The following is a 25,072-nucleotide window of genomic DNA, read 5'->3' on the forward strand; positions in this document are numbered from 1 at the left end:
TAGATGTGTATTTATAGTCCCACCATGCAACATTCATTTTTCACTTGCTAATGTTACCAGACAGAGGATTCAGAGATGTGCCTTGTATTTTAATATCTGAAGCATTTTATTGCACAATTTTAACAATTTTACATCTGTGACAGGAAACCTGCGCCTCGCCTTGCATTGTCCGAACTGCAGCTTCAGGCTACTTCTATATTCCCTAACATTTTCATTCTTGTTAGTCCATTACCAATTCATTAGCAATTAGACTATGCTGCTCCTGGCAGATGCAATGACAGAGTTTACCACAACAGCATTCCTCTGCACAGCTTCTGTCAGGTGTTGAGCAATGGCTGCATCTGCCTCTGCACTGGGGTCGCCCAGGACTGTGCTGCCATGTGCCTTGGCCCGCCCGCAGCTGCTCTGCCCAAGTTTCTACACTACATTCCAGTAACAGCATACGCCATGTACATACTGTTCCACTTCTTAGTTTCCTGGGGCCTAAATTTCAGTTACCTTCATGACACCGTCCCATATTGTGAGTATCACTGGAATATTTCAGGAGGATATAAATTCAGGAGGATATATTAAAGGGTAGCATCTTCCCAAATGCAAGCAGAGGAGGAGCACTAAAATCCAGAGCATGGCTCTTCCATCTTTTCTGATCCACATGGAGCAAATAACAAACAGCTGGAAAATGTAACAAACTGCCTGTGATTTGGCATATTATGGAAGTTGCCCTTACTTTAACTCCTCTATTGAAAAAAGGGGCACAACACTTCAGATGTCCTCAACTTTTTTGTCCTGATATATTATTTTACGAAAGAAATTTATATGTAAGTAAGCACAAACAGCTCATAGCACTAAACTTTATTTTGACGTATGTGTGGCTAACAGACTCATTTATCTGTGCATGTGACAGAAATCCAAATTTCATCTTTTGAGAAGATATAAAAAAACAGAAAAAAGGAAAACCACAAAAAACCTCACAAAATTAAACATACACAAAAGAAAAAAAAAAAAAAAAAAAAAAAAAAAACCACCAAAACAGAAATCAATACCATTAGTCTGATCTTCATGCTTCATAAAATTGTTTGGATCTCTCACTTGTTTTATTTTTGAGAATTTCAACAACTATATCAAGATATCAAACCCTAAAATAAAGTTTTGAAAGAAAGCATGGTCACCTAGACAAACAGCTAGCCTCTGAAAGAGAATTACAATTTAGCAACATGTTGTAGGCAGTGATTAACATCCATGTACTGTGAGCTTTCAATACTTGAGTGGCTAGTATACTGTTTGTACTTTGTCCTATAATAAACTGATACAAAATTCTGTCATTTTTTTCCTCATAAAATTTTCCATTTCTCTTCTGGCACCAAGGACAGCTCAAAATTTGATAAACTGTTTTGCCAGATTTTGTACACAAAATCCCATCTTCACTGACACAGGTTTATATCGACTGATTTTCACCTCCTGTACAGCTATGCAGATTCTGCTATATATGTAAATGCATCTTGTGACAGTTTTACACTTTGGCAGATTGCAAATGCTGTCAGATTAGAGTTGGTGTCTTTGATAAAGTAAATAAGTTACAGGGAATTACTACAGCAAAGGGCAGTGGGTAGGAATGCCCACATTAGTACCTAATGCTGAAGCTCTCAGCAGCTGAACATTCATGCCTAAAGGCTAGGTGTTGCTGTTCATCATATTAAAACTCTGGTTTACATAAAGCACCAACATTTTTGACACTTGCTTTTATCACTTTTTTAATCCCTGTACAAAGGTTCCAGTAGTCCCCCAGAAGGTATATAAAACAGAGAAGAAAAAAATAAAAACAACCCACAGCATAAAAAAAAATCCAAGGGTAGGAAGTGATACTAGATCACAAACAAGCTATTTCTGGGGCTCATTCTTTATTCTTTTAATACCAAACTCATTGTTAGCTCATAAATGTAGCTCTGAGAATACTTTTGCAAACTAGCAAATTTTGTATCATTACAGATTGTTGTTAAGATTATGACAGAAATATTTATAGCAAAAGAGAGGAGACAAAGCAACCTCCTGTGACAGCTCCAAGCATCAGATCTTCAATGGATTAAAGGCAATAAAAACACGAAGAGAAAAAAACTATATGTGTTTATATATATATATGCACATGTGTACAAAAAAAACACTAAGCATATTGGATGACAGTTTTCTACTAAAATTTCAGGAGATGCATCTAACAATTTCAAATAGTGCTTAAAGGTGGCTGCTATGAACACATTCCATGCAACTGTTACTAATACATGCTAACATTTACTTTCAGCAAATGCTAAGGAAAGCCCCTAAAACCCATTAGGAGTAATAAAAGCTGCAGACATAGAATATGGACAGATGGCTAGGTGTAGTCAGAAATTCATTTTCTGGACTTTCAAATACCAGAAATGGCTCTACTGACACACAGAAGGGCCTGAGGAGAGATCTGCATATAAACAACTTTGGACTAGCAATTACACAAGAAGGCCATGTTAGGGAACAAGAGCTGTAAGCATGTGCAGTATAAAGAAATGGTGACAAGTCAGTATTCCCAAATGGTCTGCCTTCATGCCTCATATCTCCCTCTATTTCTTGAGTTTCTTTGCAGGCTTTGTATTTTCTTCTCCACAATACCTACTATGGTTTGTTTCATAGACAAAAATAAAACATTTCAGAGCTCATTTGTTTGTACTTCCTGTAGTTGCACACTAGCTTAACATTCCTTACCATCTTATTCTCATCTTACACAACTCTTCCTTTCTGCTTCTACTTCTCCTCTCAGATTTCTTTCAAACAGTTGCCTCCCTGAGCAGGACCCTATCATTTTACCTCACTTAAATGTCTCTTAAGATCAACTTTTTTCTATTCTCCAGAAAATAAAACCATTTCACGTGGAAACACCAAGCTCCAGATTTAGGCAGGTCCTCAGACTATCACTAGGTTCTTTCATTCCATCACCAATTCACCCAAGAGCCACAGCAACACCACAGCTTCCACAGCCAACACAGTTTCCTGCATTTCTACTTTGCAGAAGTAATCTTTAGAAGAAAACCTTGCTGACAGAGAGGTTGAAGATGTTTCAAATCAGTCACTTAAATTATTCTCATAGGAGAATTATTTTGTAATTAACACCAGTAAAGGATCTATGGAAATTTTATAGTGTTGCAGAAACATTGTTCTGCTGCTCACATTACATGCTTATCCATCAACAGTTAAGACATGAGCCAAAAAAGTCATCTATTAATCTATCCAAGGAGCACAATGGAAGTTACAAAACTCTCTGTAATAGTACATAATCACAAACCATGTGGTTTTTTTATACAGCTCCCGCAAAAGCAACACCTTCCACCGAAACCTGGCAATATTAATAACAGGTCAGCAAACCCTGACATCCACCTCCCTAATAACTGCAATTCTTATCTATATTGCAAACATCTGGCTACTGTTGTTCTCAAGCAATGGACTGTAAACTGATGATTTTCAATCAAGAAAATGTTAATTTAGTTTTAAAATATACAGTTTAAGGTTCTCAGAAAATTCCAGTGGAAATTACACCAAACTGGAGAAATCTGTGTTTGAAATTGTACACCTAAGGAAAACAAGACATGCCCTGTATGAAAATAAGAACTTTCCAAGAACACATTAATATTAATGCCAGTGTTCAAGCAGAGCTACAATTACAATTTGTTCATTCCAAGTAAATAACTGGACTGAAGGGAAGAAATGGGTGAAGTCACTTTAACAATAGACTTTGTCATTGCTTTAGCAAAATGAGCCTGCCAAGGAACTAGAAACAAATCAGTTTACATTTTATCCAGCTTTATAAATTCTCAAGTATTTTTCCCTCTGCAGGAAAATAAATTTCAGATCTTAGAGAGTTTTACAGAAGGAAAAATATATATTTCAAACTAGAGCATCCAGCTATTCACCAGAACTTTTAAGGGGGTTCAAAGTATGTTTTGGCCTTTGTGCTACCCAGCTCAAATAACAAATTCCAATTTGTTACTATATGCCCCCAATTTTTTTACAGTGCAATTCCTTCTTGCTGAGTACCATTAATTCATGGGGTTTGTGTCTGTTGCGTTAGAGGGAAAAAGAACAAAACAAAAGACCCTCCCACAACAAAAACAAAAAAACCCAACACACAAAAACACACAAAACCCCCACAACCCGCAACACAACTCTGTCTAAATCAGTGTAAAAATATCCTTAAAAACAGATATTAGAGTGCAAAACCATCTGTCAATTATGGCAAAATAACAGTTTGTATTGATAACTGCAAATAACAGCTCTGCATTTGGGTCATTTCTCACACATTTTGATGCCTTCTATCACACACACTGGCAGGCTCGAAAGTTGAAAGGTACGACAGCAAAGCTCCAGTGAAATAAGAGCCGTCTTTCATTCTGCAATTTCAGGCCTACTGGAAACGGTACTAAATGGTGATCTCCAAAAATTCATCTACTAATCAGGAAACTGCAAGCAATTTTATTGAACTGCTGCTAGTCTCAAAGCCATTTTTAAGTCACATATGATCATTATAGCAGAGATCTGAGGCTTTGCTCTCATTACTAATTTTATTTGAAATCTAATTTCCTTAAAAGCTAATGAAGAAAGTGGAACTATTACTGCCAGCCTTTTGCTATCAAGAGGGTTGGCTAAACAGTTCTTGAATACAACATTAATTTTAATGACTTTAACTTCAATGTTAAATGCATGTAGAAGTAAAAATAAAGTCATGGAATAGTTACCAGATTTTAGATTGTACATTTACTATTTATTCAGTAATAACACTGAGAAGGTCATTTAAGTAAAAAATCCAATCCACTGTTGGTGAGAAATCTTTCACATTTCAAAACAGTGACTCCAGCCAACAGCTAGATTTTCTAAAAGAAAAAAAACTATTTAGTTTGCATAAAATTTCTCTCTTTGTAGGGCAAAATCTGAAATATATCTGTACTAAAGAAAATAAGAATCCAGAAAAATCTTAACTGGAACCAAACCACACGTACAAACAAAAAAGAAAAACATACCATAAAATAAAGGACTAGTTCTAGCTTTCTTCACTCACATCTCACACCAATTTAGTGTCAGAATTTGTACAAGTACATATTTGTAATCAACTGCTTGTAATGAACTAGTGCTGAGAACTTGGTGAATCTAATTCTTCGTACATTTAAGGATATTTATTCCTTGACTCTGCTTCTACTAGTAAGTAGCTCATGGATTATAGTCACAGTCACTTCTCCCATTATCACAGAAAATGATCTAGTTTTCTGGATGAAAGATTTGAATAAATAATACATAGTTGTTCAGTGCTAAGTATTCATTACATTCAAGATGAAGAGCTCAGTCACCAGCAGATCAAATTTAGTAACTCCAACAATTAACACAATGGCTTTACTACGGTCTTTTGATCTCCTAAGTCTCACAATGTGATGATCTGGTATCACTCGCAGTACCCACCCATCTGAAATACCAGCAATATAGCCTGCACCTTAATAATAAAAGATGATAATCTATAATAGGATTCCTTCTGTAATTTCCAATTTCATAGTAATGGTTAACAATACAAATAAGTAATGCTCCTCCTTCATGCTGCCATGTTGCCTTCAGTATTTTTCAGTAAACAATGCAAGTAAGATCAGCCCAGTCAAAATTTTAAAAATCTCAAAAGATCTTATAAAAAATTAGCCTTGATAGGCAAAATTGAGGAAAAAAATAGCCATGACAACAGGATTCAGTAAATCATCTAGTTTGTGCTATTAGTTATACAGCTAGCATTTATATATGGAAAGTATATGAAAATTGAACATCTTCACACTGAATTATGCAGCAATGCCAGGTTTTTCTTTTTCTTTCAGAAGGCCATTCATACCTGAGAATATGAACCCCATTTTTCCCCATTACCAGTTCTATTACACAATTAGTATTGAGCAGGGTTATAACAAATGCCTGCCAGTTCTGCATGAGCAGAGTTCCCAGCACACACCGTGAGCAGCAATCAGAATGAGCACAGCTGGAGTCAGCACTCAGGGCACTTCAGCAGTTTAATCAATCCATGCGCATTTCAAGTGAGTTATCTGCAACAAGGATGGTCCTATAGTCCCAGCAGTGCTTACAGTGTTATTCTGAGCAAACAACAGAGAGCAAAAAATGTTTTCATATTAGAAAATGTGAGGTATGGAAAAAAATGACACAATCCTTTTTTTGTAAATACTCTTTTATCAGTGCTGCACTGATAGCTGAGATTTCACTGCCTCCAACTTCTCTGTACATTTAACTAATGGTCAGTACCGGATGTGAGATACAGCTGGTAGTAAGACACTTGGCTTATAGGTTGACAAGACGAATCTGATCTATCTGTACCATTGTTTCCAGTAACTGCAGCTGGACTGCTCAACAAACAGTGAAGCTTAGCTTTCAGCATGCTGATATTACATAATCTTATATTTGGAAGAAGTGCAAAAAATATCTTAATTATTGTATTCTTTTTGCTTGGAGATTGTTTTTTCATTTATATTTTGCAGTGTCCCAGATACTTGGGTGAAAATTCTCCAACGGAGGCAAAAACATTAACAGTACTAACCCTTTCATACTCAAGTACCTAAAGTACAATGAACTTGTGTGTACAATGAGGACAGAAATGTCCCTCTTCACAAGGAGCCAGGCAGAAAAATATGGGCAACAGGTAGAAGCTGCATGAGGAAATGTTCCACCTCAATCTAAGTACTCTCTGCAGCAAGAGCAGTCAAAGTGCATTGGGTTTGCATGGCCTGTTTTTTGGAATGGGGGGGCCACAGTGGTGGCTTCTGTGAGAAGCTGCCAGAAGCTTCCACCATGTTCATCAGAGCCAATCCCTGATGGCTCTGAAGATGGACACGCCGCTGGCCAAGGCTGGCCAATCAGACATGGTGGCAACACCTCTGTGATAACACAGGTAATCATAACAACCATTGCACAGTTTTAATTCCAGTCAGAAAAGAAAAGAGTGAGAATACATGAGCAGAACAACATACAGACAATCCAGATCAGTGGAAAAGGAGCAGAGATTCCTCTGCAGCCTGTGATGCAGACCACGGTGAAGCTGGCTGGTCCCACTGAGGTCCACATTGATGCAGGGATCAACCTGCAGCCTGTGGAAGAGGAGCTCCATGCTGGAGCAGGTGGATGCTTGGAAGGAGGCTGTTACCCCATGAGAGATCTGTGAACAGAGGGGCCCTGCTCTCATGCTGGAGTAGCCAGTCCTTGGAGAACATGCACCAAGAGTGATCCATGCTGAAGCAGTTTTGAGAGGATTATTCCCCATAGGATGGACTCACACTGCAGCAGTTCACAGGGAGCTGTTGCTCACGAGATGGACACATGCTGGAGAAGTTCATGGAAGACTGTCTCCTGTGGGAGGGACCCCACAGTGCAGCAGGGGAACGACTCCTCTTCCTGCGCAGGGGGAGAAGCCTCAAGTGATGAACTGGCCATAAACCCCAATCCCTGCCTCCATGCTCCACTGGAGCAAGAGCTGAGAAGGAGGGAAGGGTGGGGGAAGGTATTTTTAAGGGTTTATTTTACTTCTCAGCATCCTGCTCTGATTCTGTTAATGTAATAAATTTAATGCATATCTCAGAGTTAAGCCTGTTTTTATCATGACGGTATTTGATAAGTGATCTGTCTCCCAGAACTTAATTCATAAACCTTTCAATAATATTCTCTCCTCCCTCAAGTTCGTGGAGGCAACTGAGTGAGTGGCTTTGGTGGGTGCCTGCCATCAGGCCAGCATCAACCCACTGCAACAACCTCCCCAGCTACATGAGTCCCCATCACTGAAAGTTTTTGATATGTGATTGGAGAAGTTGCTAGAAAATGTCACCTAGGCTGCTTTTCCCACAAAATGTTGGGCCAGATGTTCTCTCAAGATCCCTTCCAACCTGGGCTGTTCTATGACTGTAAGACATGAAAATCTAACCATCAGGAAGAGGAAACAAAGGAACATACACAAAACATTGTCAATGCTAACAACAAGTAATGGCTCTGAAAGAACATTATTGGTTAAAAAAAATGAATAAATAAAGCAATTTTTCATGCCATCTTTGTCACTAGAGCAGGGTAATAATGCCACTCAGTGCTTTTGGGTTTACATATACTGGTTCTGCCTCTAACCCTGTTCTGCAGCTGTCCTCCATCAATTTGAAAAGTACTGGAACCATCACGTTCTGCAGGAACCACTCAAAGTTTATGGGCTTTGAGTGTAGGCTCTATTTTAGCCTTTCTAAATTTCTTGAATTCAGAAAGGCTAAAATAACACATGGAGACTCTTTTTACTATGTATCAGGGAAGAGGGGTGCACTGAGATACAATTTTTATTCCCCAGACTAAGTCAGAATATTAAACCATTACTGAATAACCTGTCATTCCTCATTTTAAAAAAGTATTTGGTAACATACTCAGCTGGAGTATAGATAGTTCCTATAATTGAAATAAGCTCTGCATCACTCCAGACTTTTAGCAACTCAGACATAAGCCATTCAAAAATTATTTGGGTTTGCTTTACTCTGTGTAGAGAACTTATTACAGCTCTGTTGATTTCTCATTAAAGTATCTATGCAGCTTCCTGGTTTGGAGACAGACAATTTTAATCAGAAAAGCCATTTAATTAACAAATATTTCTTCAACCTAAATATTTTAAGCAGAGCTTCAAACTTGATTTGCCCTAAGTTGGCTAAATCAGGTAACCCAACAAGTAGGGTTTGTTAATAAGAGAAACATTTAAAGCAATTATCTTAAACTAAACATACGTTACCCTTAATTTTAAGGATTAAAAATTACATGTTACAAAGTACTCCATGAAAAGATAATTTTGTAAGAGATACAATTACTAAATTAAGGCAAATTAAAAGTGCTGTATTTCACTGTTTGGTGAAATAACCTATCTGCCAAAACTGTAAAATTCTGAGCATCTAAACAAACATAAAGAAGCTCTACTTTAAATTTAACTATGTTCATTATTGTCCAAAATTTGATAATCAGTCCTTGGTGATCACAACTTGTACTGCCCTCCTAGTGAAATAAACAAACAAAACCGGCCTCTCATTTGGATACTCTTTGTTGTTGACAGAATTCACATAAAGGTTTTATTTATAGACACACACATATGTATGTAAAATATTAATGAAGTAACAGTGCTACATGCAGACACAGCCTACTTTGTCTCTTTCCCTGATAAATACATTTTAAATGAGCTAATGGAGACAACACATTTACAACTGCTGTTGCTTTTTCTCAGCTTTTAGTCACAATTCAAATCTTAAAATAGCTAATCTACAGCATTCTGGGGATAATCTATGGATACTGTACTTAAGAGTGCATTGTTTGAGCATCTGGAAAGCTAAAAATCTGCTAAATAGCCAATTCCCTAAACATATGATTAGAGAATAAAAATCTGTCTTAGCCTATTCATAGAAATAGTTTGAAACAGTGCATGCTGCAAACTGCACTTCTTTCTGCTGAACACATTTTTTTAAAAGTATTGCTTTTACTTAGTCGTATTTGAAATCTAGTGTGGAAAAGGGCATCCACCTCATCAAATGTACTTACTGAAGGTTACCAAATTATTCCTGTTAAGAAACTATTTAAGAAATGTGATTTTTAAATATTAACTTGGCTCCAAGAGTCTGCATGATATCAGTCTGCCTTCATAATGTTTTTGTAACAAGGGTCACCAAAAATTAATTTAAGGAGCATCAAAATATTAATTTCCAGACATCAGCCTATAGTCAAGGTTTAACTAGTTATAAATACAATAACAACAGTGCTTAGTACATATTACAGATACACTGTATAAAGGTTGGAGTACATTTTAAAGAAAAAGCATGTAATTAATGTTTTATTCCTTTGAACCAACAATGTTACTGGAATTAGTATGGAGAACTGGGTTAACACTGAAATACAGCTGAAGAGCAAAATCTCTTCACAGAGATCATCATGACATGACAACATATTTTATTTAAATTTTTCATATCGGGACAGCCTCATGAGATGCATATCTCATTTAAATGAGGACATTTGAATGACAATTGTAAAATTTGACTATGAAATGCAATGAATAAGGTCTAAACTGCATGAATTTACAGACCTAATTATTCAGCATTTACCATACAGTATAAGAAAATTAAGTCAGAAGACATATTAATCAAGTTTAAATACAATGATAATGTGGCACAAACTATATCCAGCAAGAAGTTCAAATTAAACAGCTCTGTGATCTAATATTATTGAAAAAATTCTCAATATATTTAAAAGAGTTCCCAGTCATTTGATAGTACTCAGTCCCACCACCACTAGGAGAGTGACTATATTAGAGGTAATACCGGACATGAGGGCAAATCCTAACAGAGGTACTCTAAATTGTTTTCTGAGTCTTACTATGCAGAAGAGCCCAATGTATTTTAGGTATATCTCAAATATCGTCCCAACCCTACAGTGGACCTGCTTACAGTGCTACCAGGACAGCAAACCTGTTCATTGTACTACTATTTTAATGTATTTTAGCTTATTTTACCTTGACATTACAGTCGTATCTCTGCAGACATGGAAGGAATTAACTTCACTAAGTGAAAAATTCAGTTAGCCTCATAAGAGAAGCTTTGAAAGTCTTACCAAGACCTTCTTAGTTTTTCTAAAAAATTGCTTCTTGGCTTTCATCATGCTTACTCCATTTTACAACAGACAAAAGCATTGAACTCCTTATCAGTCTAATCACAACTGAATGTAAAGAAGCTACGTATATGTACTATGTGTACATATTTTTTAAGAACATATACAAAAAAGATTGGAAGACCTGTTGACTGACTTGCTGATCAAACATTTGCTTAACTGTTTACATAAACCATAGCTAAAAGACGGAGGAATCAACCAACCCAGAACCAGCCCAAATCTTATAGTTTAGCTGGTTCTAGTCCCTATGGAGATAAGGCCCCTGCAGCAGTCACAATTTTCAGATTGACCTGTAGAATAATTTCATGAAGCAATGTTGGCAGTTTACCTCATTTCTTTTTAAACACACAAATAAATATCTTTGTGATTAAGAAATCTGCTAAGAAGCTGTGTAATTAGCATATTTAGTCTCCACTGGAAACATTAAAATGCAAATTGATGAATATCAAATGAGAAGAATAATGGAGTTCACCTTTGTATAATCAAACATTCTGGGAAAGACATTCTTTTTCCCCTCAAAAATGGAAAAAAAAGCAAAGGCAAGATAGGAACAAGGCTACCAGTAGTCTCCCAATAAAAGTAGAAACTGTAAATCAAATAAATTTACTACTGATTGCCTTTAGCTACATGTTACATACAAATGATAATATCAAATATGTACAATATTTAAGTTCTGTAAGATAATATTAATGGTGAAATCTGAGAAAGCAGTTCAGATTTTGAATACCAGATATAAAATCCAGCATAGTTGCAAAGCAACTTATCAGTAAACAAGACACTCAACTGCTCCAAGTCCAAATCTAGCAGGACAAGCAGTGACAGCTCATATTCAGAAATTCACAAACTGTTCCTTCGAGAAAACCAAGAAAAACAAGAAAAGGTAGTCAGAACACACCACCACATAAAAACCTAGCAAAACATAAGCAGGGAAGTCCACACACTGGGGGGCAATATCAGACATTCTTTTCACTACACAATAAAATTAATACTGAAAAATAAAGTTATTGCCCAGAAAATAAAAATGAAGTTGATAAAACACCTTTGAATATATCCACTTCCTGAGTTTTGCCTTTAGTGATAGCTCAGGCAAGAAAACGTACCCTTTACTTCTAATTTTTTCAACTCTGTTGACTATGAGTAATTTTTCAACTCAGTTGATTACTGAGGTTCCCCTCCTCAATTCTCTCACCAGAATCTAATTTGCTATATATGAATGAAATGTAATACACCATAAACTCTAGTTACAGGAAATCCTGTCTCTCTCTTTATATATACACACACACACATTTGTATCATGTTCTACCATTTACACTTCAGGAATCTAGACAGGGCAATAAAATGTCTTCAGCAATATAAAAAATAGACACTCACATCTATAATTTATCCATACCTTGTACAGGTACAATATAACAGGTGTGTACATGAGAACAACAGTACTCCAAAACTATTTTCCTCAGTGAATATGGCTGAGGATGTGTGTAGAAATATCCTAATGTCATTGCTTCCAGAAGAGAAAAAAAGGTGATTGCAAGGAAAACAAAGTAATTGCTGGGAATGTGATCACTATTTAAGAAGTGAAACTGAAGAGCATCCAACATCCAAAATCCTCACTATCTACTGCATCTTTCATTTTTCACAGACTACGAACTAAAACTACTGTTTTGCCTGACAAGCTAATACATACCTTTCAAACTTGTGTCACTATTTAGTGAAGTGCGGGGCTGAAGAGGGACAGGAAAGAGATAAAATGAAAGCAAAGACTGTTGTTTGCACACATGTTGCTTAGCAATACACCATGTGAAACAAGCAGAAACAGTGACATTGGCCCCCAGTTGAATTTACATAGACACTAAATTGTGCATCACTGGAAGAGGTGTGAATGCAAGGAATGACCTACAACAAAAAGAGACATGATAGTACAAAGATACATGTTAGCATTCCAAAATCTAAACAGAAATGTCACCTGGTTATAGTAAAGCCTAAAGCATCAGTCTTTACCTTTTATGATTCCAGAACAGATATGAACTGAAATTCAAAGGGTTTTTTTTCCTAACATCCACCATAAGAAATTAACTGTATTCCTATAAGAACGATTAAATATACATCTTTAAAACACCCATTTTCCACATTTAAACTTTGTCCTCATAGCACCAGTTGTTTCTACACTATTAATCACCTATTCTTATTCTGAATAGAAGTAATTTTTTTTAATAGCTAATTAATAGTACTATTACCAATAATGGTCCTGTAAAATTTGCCCATTGATCTCGAAGTACCCAACTGAAGAAAGACTGAAATATAATTGTCCCTTCCAAACATGAATAAACATGAGGCACTGAGTAAGGACTCCATCACTTACATGAAAGCGTCAAACAGTAAAATTTTCATAACAGAGACAAAATATTGAAAGTAATAGTAACTTAATGTCAACACTTTCATGCCACATTTGACATTACAGTCCATATGTAAGGTCAGTTCTATCTACAGCAGTATGTCAAAACAGAGAGATAAAAGACCTAGGGAAGAAAGGCTTATGTCTTAAAATTTTTACAGGTTTTAGACACACTTGGAAACACATTAGCTAGACACATATAAAACAAGAGTATGTACATTCCCTTCTTCATTTAAGTGTAATCTTTACTAGACAGTTAAGGAAATTTCCTACTGAGTTTTGTAAAACGGTTTGTGAAATAAATATTCTTTACCAAAGGAGAGAACAGAAAAAAAAACCCGTATTTTTTAAGAAATTCAATATAAAATAGTATGTTTTGATCCCAGTAAGGTGCAAGAGCAAAAAAATATTGAAATGCCTTGTTGCTACATAGCCAAATTTCTTAGAAATAATTATTTTTCAATCAAGTAGCAATTCAAAAGCTGATAGGTCATAATATGACACTAATTCACCATTAAATATACAAAGAAAGAATTTAATCTACACTATGAAAAAAACAAATACCACTCTATCAGTAGGCAAAATCTTTTTTTTGTTGTTGTTTTTTCTAAAAAACAGTGCTTGACTAGAGGATTTCAGGATAATGAAAATTCATATGTTCTACTTCTGTTTCTGCCTACTGTTTTTTATATACATAGCAGTTAGTCAAACAGCTGAAAACCAAAACAACCTGCCAGATTGTCTTTTTCAGCTGTGGAACATATCTGTACAGCACATGTCACAGAATATTCAGTCTGATAAGAGAGACGTAAAAATGAATTGGCGGCCTTTCTTGGGAGATGAGGGGAAAGAAAAATGTATAAAAATCTTGATAGCCTGCCCATTACCACTTAAGAGTGTAGTCATGCTACCACATTGCGAGCAGCATATATCCTCACTGGCCTTCAGAAGGCAAATCTCTACATTACTGCAGTGTAGACATTCCCCTTATTTCCTCATCTGAGAAAGCTGTAATTGCCCAAGTCACTCTTTTTTTGACAGCAGATCAACTGAGTTACAAAATAATGGAAACTTCAAATACATCAGGATACAAAAACTGCTGCAGATTATTGTTCCATCCTGAAACTTTTCTTCCTGAACAATTCAGTCTCCATTCTTTACCTACATTAATAAACATAATTTTAAAGCAAGCAAATTAGCTAGTGCATATGTTCAGTTATATCCCTTTCTACATCATTTTCTGAATTAGGATGCCTTAGAGATGCATAAGGAAACTCCAAAATTTAAATAAATACTTAATTTACAGCCAGGAGAAATATAAAATAAAAGGAAGACTAAACCTTAGGAAAAAAGACATGACAATTATCAAATTGGAAACTTGTTTTCCTGTATGACACTCCCACCTAGCCAAAAATGTAAGGAGACTTTTCATAATCTGTTCAGAAGCAACAATTATGGTAAATATACTAATGCATATTAGCCTCCTAATGTATATAGGAAGCTTCTATATACATTATCACAGTGAGGTATCACATGTATTGAGTTTTTCAGACTTCCTAGGGGAAAAAAAAAAGCACTGAAAAAATCTAGTATTCTTGCAATATTCAGTTCAGGACCAAAGACCACATAATGATGAATTTTGATTGATGGATAAACAAACACATGATCATTATGGCTGAAACAACATGTTTTACTTTGATATTGAGATGAGCTAAAAAGACACAGTTACAGCATCAAATGTGGCTAAGATAATTTACCCATGCTTCATTATCTGCCCCCCTAGCTCACACCAAATCAACCTAAGCAGACTGATCTACTCCTCAGACACATGACTGTCCTCATACCCTACCAGTAACGTCCACCACAAGGTAAAGGATGACTGCTCTTTCCCCCACATTAAAATTGTACATGCAACTCTTGAATACCTGCAAGGAACTCATGAAGCAGGGTGCAAGACACAGTTTTGACATTACAGACCAACTGATTTGGCTGCATTGATCATTCACTTTATTCAGGCCCACAGTTCCAAAACCTTCTAGTGTATTCCCAGACTACAGTGCAAAATACTTCAGAGGACGATGATATGAGAAAATGGGAGAAAAAAGTTCACACACACAGCTCTCAAAATGTCCCACCTGACAAGTATCGACCACCCTTTCTCACTAACTGGGAATACCACTCTAGCAAGAGAAGCCTCAGGTTCCTTACACAGAGAGCACACAAGACTTAAGAGAAAATTTCTAAGCTCTTTTTCTACAGATAATTTCCAGGGTTCTTCTGGAAATTATATGAAAAAAGTGCGGAAGCAAAAAGCATCAAGAGAATCAAAAACACATTACACAAATAAATGGACCACAGGTCCAAAGCTGAACCTGAAGTAAGTATGGATATGCTCTCTAAAATCCCTAATAAATGACAGAAATTTGGGGGGCAGCATGAGAAATAAACTTATAAGAGGGGGCCAGGCATGAGACACCTCTTTCATGAGCTTCTCCTATAACTGCTGGAGACCAGTGTACTGGGGTAGACAAACAGCCAGTTTGACTGGTGGGATTTTTGATGTACTCAAAACTTAGGTCCAAAAGGCAAATCAGTGCAGCATGGAGAACAGAAGAAAAACAAAGTATCATTTTAAAAATTTAAAAACCCTAAAGAAAAACTTTAATGGTTCACCACCAGAGCTACGTATGCAGTGGTCATTTAAATTCATTTATTGTGTTCCTCCCTAAAGCAAAAATAAGTGAAGGCAACTGAGGAGAAAGAAAACAGAATTCCTACTGCAGATGTTCTAAGTAGAATTTCAGTAATAGCATCCACACTTAACGTGCTTCATGAGGCAGACAATTTTTTAAACCTTATTCCTAGTACAGAAAGTAGTTGCCTCTGGGGATCCATTTTAAAGAAAGTTTGAAGGCCTGCACAGATTTGCAGAAGGGGCAGCTGACACATCTAATTGCTTAGAAGAAGTAAAGTTAATTGCACCATGTAGTTCCAAGTCATTGGAATGAGTGATGGATGGACTTGACCTAAGATGATGAGGCTGGATTCAATTTACTATGCCACTCAATAGCATTGGATACCATATACTGGAAGAAAATTTTATATAAAATACATTCATTTAAAATACTAGTGCTCTTGAACCAAATGCATACAATATACTTTTTTATTAGAGAACGTAAGTACACATTAGAATTGTTTCTGAGTATAAATCTCATAATGTATAAATAGTGTAATTCATAAGAATCATATGACTTGATCAAAGAGTTTTTTCTGGCACTGATTTTCTTCTGCTATACTGTTCAACAAAAGAGAAACTAAATTTGATCACCTGAACTACTTACCCAAAACCAGTTTGGCAAAAGTATTTAACTATAACAGTCTCAGAATTTCTCTAAATGTGAAGCATTTACAGATATTTCTAAACATAGAATATTTCATCACTGAATGTGATGATATCACCAGCTGCACAGTGAAAACAAAAACATTACACATATTTCTCTGGATTATTAGGTCAATTGGCAAACTGCAAGAAGCATTTCAGTTTTTCAAATCCAGTGATAAAGCACATGGACATTGGTACAAATAACTTCCATTCCTTTTGTACGTTTCTGAATCAGTGTAACAGTATATGTATCTGAATATACACAAAAAGATGTTTAAGTTTGCAAAGCCAGACACTTTAAAATTAAAAGTGCCAAAATTAAGGCTGTCTATGAAAACTCCATCTGCTCTGCAGGACCATACTACTGAGTCACTACACTTATAATTATACTGCTTGTGATGCCTCCATCAATCCATGACTGGGATTAATTGGTTTGTTTTCCCTTTACTGTTTGGATACAGTATGGAGCAACTTATTTGACGATGCTGATCTTTTTTTTTAAATAACAATTGAAAAAATTCTCAGTCACTTTTGTATGATACTGTTTTCTAGCATATCTTAATATTTTTAAAAATATTGTTGCAACATAAAATGAGAAATATGATTAGGTCTGTGAATTGTCAGGAACTTAGTCCAAGGAAGAGCAAGCCAAAAGTAGTTGCCTGTGCCCAGTTTAATCTTTCACATTTTTCTGCCTCTCAAAGTACTTCCCATTATATGTAGCAAATGCAAACCAAGAAATTAAGGTGGCACACCCTCTGTGTCATATAAGGAAGGGATGTGGTTAGAGGCACAGCATGAACACTAAAGGAAAACACTTTTTTATACAGTTATATAAATACATATGGTCATATATATAGTTATAAAAATATATACGGTTATATAAACATATATGGTTATAGAGATGAAGGACGATGGAAGGTAATTGAGACGATAAAGCCACAACTCTTTCTTCCCTTTTGCTCCTTTGCTACACCAAAAATACGTCTGTATTTGTTATATCATGTTTATTCATTCAAAATGAAGCACTTCTTGAAGTAGCGGTTTGAGGCTCTGGTGCTTCAGCAAGCCAGGTCTCACGGATTGAGCAGACAGAAAGCAACAGTGCAGTATTAGTTACTTGACTTGCTCCACCAAAGCAATTTAGCAGCAGGCATGGGGATAAACACAAGCATAACACTCAACTTTATAAACTATGCCATTATCTCTTCTCTTTGATCAGTTTTTTCCCTGCCTTATTCACCAGATGCACTTCAGAATTTGCAACAAATCCAACTGGAAAAGAGAAGGTTGCATGGAGAGCTCACAGCAACCTTTCAGTATCCCGAGGGGACCTACAGGAAAGCTGGAGAGAACTCTTCATCAGGAACTCTACTGACAGAACAAGGAGTACATATTGAAAGAGGGGAAACTTGAGTGTGACATTAGAAAGACATTTTTCACTGTGAGGATGGTTAGACAACCCACAGGTTGCCCAAGGAGGCTGTGGGTGCTGCAACTGGTCTAGTGGGAGGTGTCCCTGCCCATGGCAGCAGGGTGGGACTAGATGATCTTTAAGGGCCCTTCTAGCCACTTAACATTCTATGATTCTATGCTTTCATGTTGGCCTTCTTCATTATCCAGTCCCAGTTCAACGCCAGAGCTACAGCCCTAAAATTTATGCATATCTGTATTCCTCTGTGTGTGTTTCAAGTTTTGGTTTAGTTAAGTACTGTGGTTCATGATACTGCTCTTCTTCTAGAGACAATTCTGGTCATCTTCTGTTCGGAAAAAGGAAAAAGGAAAAAGGAAAAAGGAAAAAGGAAAAAGGAATTTCTTTCTTTCCTAGTGAAATATCTAGCGCAGACCTATCGCTTTAAATCTACTAGATATTCACTACTTCAATGTATTTGTGCAGTGAGCCGTACAAACTTGATTTCCTGCTCTACCATTGCAAATAAATTAGAACATAGCATGTAAGTGGTTCCAGATACAGATGTTGCATAAAGAACCAGATGTCAACAGTTTTACAGCTCTGCCCTAATTGTCTTCAACTTTTTCAAAGGTCAGCCTCAGTATGCACATTTTACAGAGTATCTTATTCTCAGGTTAAAAAAAATTAATAATATTATTTTCTTAAATGGGTACACTTCTTCATGCATTATTTCAGTCAGTAAATTCCACTATGTTTTTGTTCCCAAGTTTTCATTCCAAAAAGCCTATTCACTCATCTAATGCTGGGGAGAGGCTCTGAAAATCTGTTTCTTCCAAGGGGTGGTTCTTGCAGCTACCATAGCACATGAACTGACTAGTAAGAACTCACTCACACATTACTTGTGTCTCCTAAAACTGGTTCAAAGTATTTCTACAGCTCTGAAACAATTGTTTGGCTTGCACAAAAAGAATTCTAAATGGTAAAAGAAGAAAAGACTTCAGGTTCCCCAGGAAACATTCCTTTTGTAGATACACAATCTCAAGTGCCCTCAAGTGCTGGCTGAGACTCAGGGAGCTATGCAAGAAGCATGCATGTGCAAACAGTTGATGGAAAAACAAACACGAAACAACCTAACACTGGAAGTGTATGGCAAATCAAAAAAGCTCACAGGCAACTATTTCTCAAGTCTTTGAGATCAGATCTAAAATGACCATTTCCATCCAGGCTCAAGTATTTATTTTAGTGTTGCTTAATTTACTTTAAGGAATGCAGGTGACTATCCTCATCCTGACAGGTAGAGAAAACCTGTGGCAGCTACAGAGAGCATTAAGGACATTACTATGTTTATATTCAGTAAAAATCTTGCTTTAACTATATTCTTAAGATGTAAAGTCAAATCACATTAAAGTTTTACAGCTTCAAACTCTAACCAAAGTAAAAGTGCAGTGTTTTCCAAGTTAATTTAAATCAAATTTGTTCTCCTTGGAAAAATACAGTTAAGATTAAAACACAAGATTCACCCTAGACTAAAACTGTGCACAGCAATTCCCTGTATGTTTTTAGCATACTATTTCTGAGTTTAATTATACATTGTCCATTGCATGAAATGCAGTATTTATGCTTGTCTATGGGAATAAATTGCATCCTCTTAACAAAAAGCTGGAAATAAAAATGTAACTTATACTCTTCGATTATGTTCCTCAGATTGAGTTGTAAAGGTTTTTTGAACTAAATTAATTTGGTAAGCCAAATTGTTTTTTTTTTTGCATAATTCTTCCTCTACAATCCTTTCTCCATATAGACAAACCAAAATGCTGCAAAACCTAGTCCTGTATTTTTGTAGTTTCTGTAGTTCAGAAACAAATTGCCCTTACTCTCAGTCAAATATTCCCAAAACATAAACACATTTCCAGCTATTTTTTCTCATCTTGCCTCCTAGTTTTCAAATTAAGTTACTTATTCTAATTGTTTTGGTCATTGCTTACTCAACTGATTTCTTAGGTCATGACAACACAGCTTCTGCTTCATGATTATCCCAAGCAGGTCACACAAAATGTAATTCCATTTTTAACTGGAGACAGGAAAAAAATTGATGCAATCAGAAAATATTAGAACTGCAGTTCAGATTTCCTCCACACTTCATGAGACAGAGGCCAAACAAATGAGGTTTAGTATATGAGCAAGAATACACCCATTCAACTGCACACCCTTTTTCATGAGCATTCATGCATACTAATATCATAAAAACAAAATGCTCAAATTGAAGATAACTTCAGAGGATCTAGTTTTTGCTCAGATTCATGGCTATAAGCACAAATAATATGACCAACAGTTATAAATGTATATTTTACTGCTACATCATAAAATGCCTAATATATGTGAAACATGAACCAATTTATCTTATTAAAGCATGGCAATTTTCTTTTTAGACATGCTGGTCAGTTTAGATCAGAATATTCTGGAAAATCACTCCAGCTTTCTCCTTTCAACCAGAAGGATTTTCCAACCTTTTAAGAAGCAACTTCACAAATACTAAAAACTTAAATCAGTTTACAACTGAAACATAGTATGACTTATCATATGGAATATATCTGCACCTGCTACAATATTGTGAAGTCTAATTAATCTTGGAGATATCCTAAATATTTTAGCAAAATCAAGGCTGCACTTTTTTGAACTTTCCTATTCTGACAGGAAAAAGGAGACCATTAGGATACTTAGAGACAGATTTGATAGTTTTAGGCTGTAGATGTCAATCTGACTGAATAGGCATTGTTCAACAACCATCCCAATTACTTAACTCCTACAGAGAATATTTCTGATGGATAAGAAGTCACTGAAACGTCTTCATGTAGCCCTCGGGTTCATTAAACTTATTAAACTTTCTTGATTTTGGGGATGAGAGATCACATTTTAATTTTCATATGTATGGATGGATTTCTGTTGATAAATCCCAATTATATTAAATCTATTTTTTGAAGGCCTCAAAATATCATTGAAAAAGCATGCAATATTAGCACATTTTCACAATACATCAGTATGCAAAAAGTTCAGACAGATTTTAGAAAAAAAACTGTAAGGTACAGGCATTCTTCAGGGAAAATACAACTGGTTTCCACATAATCCAGACAAGATAATGTGCTGTCTCAGATGATCCATAACATCACTAAAGTTCATACATAGAATCAAGCAGTGGAAACACATGTGGAAAAATATAAAATTCATTATCTTTTCTTAACTCTTTCAGGCTCTTAGTCAGTTACACTGAAATTGAGACTTCCTTTATTATTATTTTTTATCAAGAAAAGGGGTCAGCATAGCCATAATTACACTTGAAAAAATTACAACATTTATTCAGTAAGAAAAATAACACAAGACAAGTCAGTCACTTATTTCCTACCTGCAGCAAGCTGGTACTTGTTGATAAGATCTAAAAATATATAATTAATTTTCAAATCTTCTATTAGGACCAAAAAAAGTGGAAAATGAAAACAATTTGTTTTGAAAACTATGATGCTACACAGCTTTATAAACATTTCAAAATTCAGTATTTGAATTTCAAGACATTTTTGAATACTCTAAGCACAACTACATCCAATATGCCTTCAGATTTATGAGTCACATTTGATTCACTTGTAGTAATACATTTTAAAAATTGGTTGAAAAAATTGAGGAGCTGTAGGCACTTTTAACAAAATACAGCAGTGTACACACTTCTGATTCTTAAGCTTTTTTATATACTATTAATTTATGTGTTTGACTAGTTTCTTCTCTTTGGATAAAGTGATTACATGCAGATCACTCTTTCATCCCCCCAGAAACGATCTGATTAATTTTAAAGCACCATTTTGTCATTAGTTAGGGATTTGGCAGAAGACAGCCGAGACACATCAATGTAGTTTCAGAAAGCAGAGGGTAGAAGATAAACAGTGTTTGAAACTGTGTGACATAAGCAAGTCTGCACACAAAGAAAACAGAAATGTGAAAATAAATACAGGTAAAGTGATGGAAAGATTTTTTTCCCCCTTCTGTCAGAAGAAAACAAGTATCTACTAAGACAAGTAACCACTTCCAAATCATGCCTCTGTATCTAGAGTTGCTAGCTGAAATTTGTCTTTGTAGCAATAGTAGCTTGCTTACCTGGCTGTACTACAAACTGGCATATAATTGAAGACACACAGCAGATATATACATACAGCACGAAGAACAAGTGTGCTTCACTTTTTTCCCTGAATAAAAATACAACCAGAAGTTTAAATACTTCCTCTCCTCATCATGAAAATTTACTTCAATGTATGTATTCAAAGGCTTTTTGATTTCTTTTTTGCATTTAGCAAACATTATCAGTTGATCATTACTTAAAAGCAGGGACAAGAGTTGCCAATATACTGTTCACTTACAGTAAAACACCTAATCGGGGAAACCTCCCATGGCCATTTATCTACCTCTCTCCACACAACTGCTACCCAGAGCCTTCTTGGTCTGAGTGCAGCAGACCTCATTTGCACCTGGCAGCTCTATAAATGACTTAAACACTACTCAGAAATCACTGACATCATACACAACTCAAGTAATCAAAACTTAAAACATAAGAGTGTAGGTACCAAATACATTAGGGCTAGATGGGGGAAAGGGGGAAGATTAAAAGTAAGACAGTAAAAACTCAAGACTATTGCCTAAAACAAATCACAAACTTAGATCCTTATTAGAACTTTTAGATTGTTTATTAACCTGAAAGACTACCCTTTCTATACCTCTAATTGGTCCAAACTGATTTCCAAATTAAACTTTCAAACACTTCAGGTATCACAGGAAAGCTCAAAAAAGCTATCAAAACCTGCAAGAAGTTAAATTTCATCTTTACATCACTGTACTCTCCATATAGGCAATCTTGTAAGCTGAGTAAACATGCAGCGTTGGGTACAACAGCAGCACAGTCCCCCAGCAGCACAGAGATAAAAAGTCTTTATAATAAACAACTAATTTAGGAAAGCATATTAATGTTCTATCAATATTTAAGAATTTACATATAACTAGAGAACCCAGTAACAAGCTTCTTTACTGTTATCTGCTGAGACAAATTAGAAGGGAAAACTAAATCCAAGGATGTTCAATGATTTGCCTCCATTTAACCCAGTAACAGAGCCTGATTTCCAATGTACTTGTCTCACAATACTTTGTGAATTGTAACACAAATTTTTCTATGCTTAAGCCTGTTGAAATGTTTGAATCCCATATGAATTCTCTTCAAATTAAAAGCCTGAAATCCAAGGCAGTCTACCTTCTATAACATCACTTGGCCCCTTGTTCTACCCACGTCAGCCTCTGAAAGAAATGGAACTAAGTTTTCCTTGCTATTACTAGTTTTTCATCAAATGTAACTGAACTTGATAAATATGCAAAAAATCAAAAAAACCTAGGCATGAGAGGGCAGGGATGAAAGAATAAAAAGCAACTTATTTATCAGAAAAAAAACAAGATCTAGTTATTTCAATAGTGTCCACTCAATTCACCTGTCATTTGTTCCAGTTCCCCCACTGATGTCCAGAGAAAGAACAAAAATACAGGTTATTCCAATTTAAAGCTTCATGCATTTTCAAACTGTCACAGTGCTGGTCAATCATCATTTCATAAGAATATGAATGCAAACTTTGTAATCAAAAAATAGCATCATTCTTGGATTAAAAAGAAATAGTAATATTTATAAATGTTATCGTAAGATGCAATTTCAATATTTTTTTAAACTCTTGTCCTATTGTTTATTTGTACTCATTTAAGATGTTCTGAACATGTCAAGTGACATTCAACATTCATTTTTGTTTGAAACACGTAAGAAAAAGAAGGGGGTGACAATCAAGCCACACTAATGAAAGAATTTTATGCATTCCTATTCAAAAGATGGAAGTAAAGCTTTGACTTGCTCTTTGGAAAGCCCCTCTTGTTATGTAACGATTTTTTGTTGTTTTCAGAAACTCTCTCTTGTACTGCTAAATAGAGGGGGAAATGGATTACTCAAAAATTGAGTTAACAGAATAAGAATATGCTTTCTAAATTAAACAGTTTAGCTTCATTCACCAGCAATTGATGGAGATATACTCGATATATCAGTGAGACCAACAAACAAGTTTTTTCCCCTTCTGATCTTCTCCTGAGGCATCTCCAAATATATTCTATCAAGTTTTTACATACTGATTATTTACCTCTCAAATAAGGAAGCAGATATTTGCTGACCTTTTAAATTGATAAGATGAAGTTTTTCATTCTTAGGTCACCTTTGAAGAAACAGGTGTGATTTTCATCAGCTTTAAAAAAAGTTTCTAAATCCTTGTTTCACACATCAGTCTTCAAAAGGATTTTTACCCTCTTCACTAAACTATACCCAAAAAAATGAGACTTGCTCAACTGTTAGTATAACTGATATGATTTTCCCCCTTTTTTAACAACATAAAATCATTTACTTCTGGATAGACCAAGGTATTTAACAAAATTATGTGAATGCAGTACGAAACAGTGCTCTGAATGTTACCAAGTGTTAACATTCTTAAATTTAAACCTACAATTGCACATATGTGTTAACTGGGAATGCACAGCACATTAAAATATGTTGAAAAATCAGCAGCCAAATTCTAGCTTGAAATGCATGCCTGCCCTTAGTTTACTCAAATATCTACCAGTCCACAATATTAACTTTAGATGCCTAGATTACATAGTATCAGCAGTCAATAAGAGCTTGTTAAGAAGCACAGGAAAAATGAGCACAGGTGAAAGAGGAGTTAAAACAAGAAGGAATACAACAAACATCAATTTTAGCTCGGTTGTTACCTTGGTCTTCCCACTAAACCCTAATAAATAATCCATCTTCTGCCCTGCAAAACATCTTTAACATGCATGTGTCCTCCCTGCAAAGACACATAAATCAAACGTGTACTCATCAGTTCACTTCTCAAGCAGTGTATCATCTTCCTTCCTTGAAAAGTTGTACATTGTTCCATTTGAAACAAATTTTGCAGCAGATGTGTGTGTTACTGCACTGTATCAATCCTTCCTTCAATCTCTGCACAGACCAATCCATCACCATTCCATAACAATAGATAACTCAGCAGGCCATTCCTCTAACTATTCTTTATGTCTAATCAGTAAGATTTAAGGTCTTTATTTCACATGGAAAGGG

The 25,072-nt window shown here is 35.7% G+C and overlaps 1 protein-coding gene across 3 annotated transcripts in view; it reads right to left on the reverse strand.

The window, feature by feature from the left end:
- Nucleotides 1–25,072, reverse strand: part of PRKD1 (protein kinase D1) — a 113,865-nt gene that overhangs the window by 77,705 nt on the left and 11,088 nt on the right. The window contains exon 1 of one of the 3 annotated variants that reach the window (XM_085580430.1): nucleotides 12,398–12,418. The exons of the other annotated variants lie outside the window; for them this stretch is intronic. The gene's annotated coding sequence lies outside the window, so the exon portion shown is untranslated. Of the gene's footprint in view, nucleotides 1–12,397; nucleotides 12,419–25,072 lie in introns of those variants that run through there. 3 annotated transcript variants of the gene reach the window in all.

This window comes from Lonchura striata, chromosome 5, assembly GCF_050655825.1.
Source record: "Lonchura striata isolate lonStrDom1 chromosome 5, ASM5065582v1, whole genome shotgun sequence".
Classification (NCBI taxonomy): domain Eukaryota; kingdom Metazoa; phylum Chordata; class Aves; order Passeriformes; family Estrildidae; genus Lonchura; species Lonchura striata.